The sequence below is a fragment of the Calonectris borealis genome, unplaced genomic scaffold (assembly GCF_964195595.1).
Source record: "Calonectris borealis unplaced genomic scaffold, bCalBor7.hap1.2 HAP1_SCAFFOLD_50, whole genome shotgun sequence".
In the NCBI taxonomy this organism is placed as follows: domain Eukaryota; kingdom Metazoa; phylum Chordata; class Aves; order Procellariiformes; family Procellariidae; genus Calonectris; species Calonectris borealis.
The window spans coordinates 258,805-263,967 of NW_027441459.1; the positions used below are offsets into that span (position 1 = coordinate 258,805).

General features: G+C 50.4%; 1 pseudogene; it reads right to left on the reverse strand.

Annotated features, from left to right (window-relative positions):
* Positions 1-335: 335 nt before the first annotated feature.
* Positions 336-1,251, reverse strand: LOC142076462 (histone H2A.V-like; annotated as a pseudogene).
* Between the last annotated feature and the right edge of the window lie 3,912 nt (positions 1,252-5,163).

Consider the following 5,163-nt stretch of genomic DNA (forward strand, 5'->3'; position numbering starts at 1 on the left):
TCCTTCTGCCTGGTGGCAAGAGGGCGGGGGATCCTCCGCTTCTTGTGGAGCCTCCACTTGCTGCCCTTGCCTCAGGGATGGTAGGGTGCGGCTCCACCAATCTATCTCCCTCTCACACTCCCTGATACTCCTTAACCTCTCCACCTCCTCCTTCAGCTCTGCCACCAGGCTGAGCAGATCATCCACCTGGTCACAGCGCACACAGGTGTTGTCTCTGCTGCCCTCCTGTACCAGGGACAGGCTCAGGCACTCCCTGCAGCCGGAGACCTGGACAGATGTGTGTTTGCGTGGGGGCTCGGTCTGGGTGGGTCGCCACATTCCTTCTGGGGGTGGCCTTTGTTTTTTTTTTTTTTAAATTAAAAAATGGTTTATCCCTTCCATTTTTGTATAAAACCCAGGGGAGCAGCCGAGCCCCTCGCCCACCGCCCCGACTGCCGCCCCCCTACAAGGTACAACTTTGCGTCAAACTTTGAATCTAAAGCCCATACCAATGTTTGGTACAGTCAATCGCCTATGCTCTTCCTTTGAACTATTCCTTAAAAAAAAATTCCACGTATCCCCAAGATTTCTTCTGTCCCAGTTACAGTACGACGACGGGAGGGAACGGGCCGCTTCCTTTGGCTTTTTTTTTTCCCCCTCTATGCCGTTTTTTGTTGTCCCTTCTTTCCAATTAGAGACTTGTGAATGTGCGGGATGACGCCTCCACCAGCAATGGTGGCTTTGGTCAGCGAATCCAACTCCTTGTCCCTGCGGATCGCCAGCTGCAGGTGACGGGGAGTGATCCGCTTGACTTTCAGATCCTTTGAGGCATTGCCCGCCAGCTCCAGCACCTCGGCGGTGAGGTACTCCTGGATGGCGGCGCTGTAGACGGCTGCGGTGGCTCCCCCTCGCCCGTGGCTGGTGGGCCGAGTCTTTAAGTGCCTGTGGATCCGTCCCACGGGGAACTGCAGGCCAGCCCTCTGTGAGCGCGACACCGCCTTCGCCTTGGCTTTCCCGCTGTCCTTTCCCGCCTTACCACCAGCCATGGTGTCGGTGCCAGTGTCGGCGCCGCGCCTGTCCTCTGGTCCCGAGTCCACGCTGGAGCCGCCTCAGGAGCCGCCATTCGTTGTGGATGACCCTCCTCCACACCATCAATAGCTGAACTGAGCGGTGCCACAGAGAGGTCACTCTTGATAGCCCCGGGAATCCCTGGGAATTGAGGGAAACGTTCAGCATAACACCCTCGTTCTGCCTCCTTCGGGACACTGCTTGTGGCTTCAGGGTGGGTCTCCTTAGCGTCATCTAGCTAGGTTTTTGCGTAAACTCCTAGCAAGTGTTTGGGTGAGGGCCTTTCCCCGAGCTCAGGGCTCCCCTTTCTCACTCCTCCAGGCAGCCCCATTGTTAATGTTAATCTTAATCAACATTAATTTTTAAAGTGGTATCATCCTGTGTATAGCCCTCACCCAGAACTGGGTTAAAAGACCAGTTAATAAGAAACCAGAATGATGAAGCTAGTGAGTGGGTGTTTGATTGGAGGAGATCAAGATGTATGTGTTTTAATTTAAGAACACTATGGTGATAGATAGTTTGTTGTGGATTCTATATTGCTCGCTTCTGTAATTTTAAACAATGCAGATTTGTTGCTTAGAAGTTAGATAACTAACAGGTGTGTGTTTGTAATTGTGTGGAGTAGTAATTAATTATAAGCTGTGTGTTTTAGAGGTAGTGAGCTATGGAAACTATAAACAAACGTGGTCCAAGCATGGCTTAGGGACAAATTGCGACCCTATAAGGTAAAAGAGGAAATAAGTTCATGAAGAGTTCACTACCCTGCCGACCACCAGAGCCCACCCGAGACCCCCAAGAAGACCCTAAAGGCTTTAGTGCGCATGTGTTTAAGATGATGTAATATTATAATTAGTTCTCGGAAATGTAATGAATATGTAACAAGGAAATTTAAATTATGTATGAGAAGCATGGATATAAACAGAAAGGTGACTAGACCAGGTGTGCTTGATTTGTGGCAAGTCCACCGAGCACCCAGGCCTGAATAAAACAATATCTCTCCTGAGCGTGTGGAATTGGTTACTTGCACGCCGGGCACGAATCCGCTTTTCGGACAACACCATCTGTCACCGCAGCTCTGGAGGACTTTGTGAAACCGGAGCAGCTGGATGGCGAAAACTGCTTTAAGTGCAGCCAGTAAGATGATTTCTAACGACATATTAGTACTAGATCCTGCGTGAAGGTGCTGCATGTCATGACGCATGTTAGCTTTTCCCGAAGGCTTCGTGCACAATAATCATAGAGTCATAGAATCATTAAGGTTGGAAAAGACCCGTAAGATCATCGAGTCCAACCGTCAGCCCAACACCACGATGCCCACTAACCATGTCCCTAAACGCCACTTCTACACATCTTTTAAATACTTCCAGGGATGGTGACTCAGCTGCTTCCCTGGGCAGCCTGTTCCGATGCTTGACCGCTATTTCAGTAAAGAAACGTTTCCTAATGTCCAATCTAAAGCTCCCTTGGCACAACTTGAGGCCATTTCCTCTTGTCCTATCAGTAGATGCTTGGGAGAAGAGGCCAACAGCCACCTCGCTACAACCTCCTTTCAGGTAGTTGTAGAGAGCGATGAGGTCTCCCCTCTTCTCCAGACTAAACAGTCCTAGTTCCCTCAGCCGCTCCTCACAAGACTTGTGCTCCAGACCCTTTAGCAGCTTCGTTGCCCTTCTCTGGACAATGAGACGCAGCTTTTTTTTAACCTGGCCTTATGGTACTGAATAGCCTTAAAATAGCGTAAGGATGTGTGAGACATGAAAGCTTGTGTGGCCTTCTGGCGGGGAAAAAGGCTGCATTTCAGGGTGCATTTCAGCACTTGGCTCTGTGCTTGGTTTCAAGGTGTGACAAGATGGTTGCCGCCTCCAAGAGGTTTACAATCCATCGCGTGCCCAAGGTTCTCACGGTGTGTCTGAAAAGGTTTGACGATTTCACCGGCGGGAAATCTTTTGACACTTTCTCGTCATTTTAATGTTCAAGTAGACTTTAGAACATATCAAATCCTTTAAAACACCCTCTCACATAGATACCTTCCTCTTTAGATGTCTTAAAAAATAATAAAATATATAAGCTTTTAACTCCACAGCCATAGACATAACATGCGAGGTGTAGGCATTTAGCACTCCATGCTCGTGTTTTTCTTTCTCTCTTGCAGTCCTTTATGTCTGTGCAGGCCCCTGTTGCTCAACCTCTGCCATGTTAAGTTTTAGCCTTTGGGTTTTTAAATACAGATTTAGCAATGGAGGTTTGTGCAGGCTTGTCTCCACTCTGCTCAGTGTTGGCAGTTTTATCTTCTGTCTGGCTGCCAAGAAACCCCATGTTCCCCAAGGTGTATACGCAACTGGAGCGCAACTTTCTCTTCCTGGAGCAGCAGGTTTCCCAAAGCATGCGCTCTTTCACAAGCTGGCCATGTTGGGTTTTTCGTGTTCCCTTCCGGGATGAGGAGACTTCCCGTGGGAAGACGAGCATGTACTCTGCTCTGGCAGAGCTGCTTTGGCCGAGAACAGTTTCCTGCCACCCAAAGCATCACGTGTTGAAGGCTATTTCGTGTAGTATTTCAGGATTGTCTCTGAGCCCTCTTGGTCTCTCCGTAGGTTGTAGAATATCCCGAGTACTTGGATCTTCGCCCATACACCTCTCAGGCAGCTGGAGAACCGCTCCTCTACGCCTTATACGCTGTCCTGGTGCATAGCGGTGACAGCTGTCATGCAGGACACTATTTCTGCTACACAAAGGTATAGAGCAACTTCCTTCCTAAGAAGGGGAAAATGTGTGCTTGGGAAGACCAACTTTCACGGCAGTTTTACTCGTTGCCAAAGTGAGAAGGTCTCCTTCCCGGCTGCATTGGATTTGTTTTGACGTACTCTTGGTTCTGCAGTTTTCTGCCCGTTTTGGGGGAGAAACCATGCAGTTCATCTCCAGATATCGATGCCTTTCTTCGCAGGCCAGCAACGGACTGTGGTACAAGATGAACGATGAGTCTGTGGTTCTTCAGGACATGGACACAGTTCTCAGGCAGCAAGCTTACCTACTCTTTTATGTCAGGTAATAACAAGGAATGAAATGTGTTTAGAATAGGTTTCCTTTCCTAGTTTTGCTGCCTGTCTTCTCGTCCTCCGGAGTGTTTGCCTTTCTGTCCCAGGAGACCGTTACTCCCTGCATCACTCGCTCCTCTCGAATCTGAACTACCCCAGGTCAATCACTGTTTTTCCCTCCTGGGCTTCAGGCTGCCGCCCTGGTGTAAACTGCTACTTGTCTGCTGTCTGAAGGTGGCTGATGTAGAGAAGAGCGCTTCAAGGGGGCCTACAGGGAAGATGGGGAGGGCCTCGTTACCAGGGAGTGTAGTGATAGGGCGAGGGGTAACGGCTTTAAACTGAAGGAGGGAAGACGTGGATTAGATATGAGGAAGAAGTTCTTTACAGTGGGGGTGGTGAGACACTGGAAGAGGTTGTCCAGAGAAGTTGTGGATGCCCCGTCATCCCTGGCAGTGTTCAAGGCCAGGCTGGATGGGGCTTTGAGCAACCGGATCTAGGGGAAGGTGTCCCTGCCGGTGGCAGGGGAGTTGGAACTAGATGATTCCTTCCAACCCAAACCATTCTGTTTCTATGAAATGGAGGCCGTAGGGGGGATAAAGACGAGGTCTTGCTCCGACAGGGGCGGACCTGCTGGGAAGACCCCAATCGAGTTTCCCTTTTGTAGCCTTGGTTACGTCTTCTCTCCGTCGTAGAAACGGCTCCAAGAAAATGACAGGCTGGGACTGAACCCCAGAGGAGGCTGCAAGAACAGCCTTAAATGGCGATCGCTCTTTGTTTCTCCAGGCGTTCTGATCTGAAAATTGGAGAAAGGGCTTCTTCCTCAGCGGTACCATCATATGCCCGTTCTGTCCTCAGTCAGTGGGCGGCCGACAGCAAGCAGGTGGGTTCTGTGGGACCACAGGGTCTGCCTCGTAGGACTAAGGTAAGTCTGGGGGGTGGGTCAGGGCACCAGCTGGACAGTGGATTTCTTTCTGGGATCTTGGCGTTGCTCGCTTTTCCCTCCCACACTGCAGCTTGCTTCCCAGCCGCAACGCTGCTCCCTCTCAGAGCATCCCACCCAGCTCCATCCCATTTGTCCGCCTTTGGC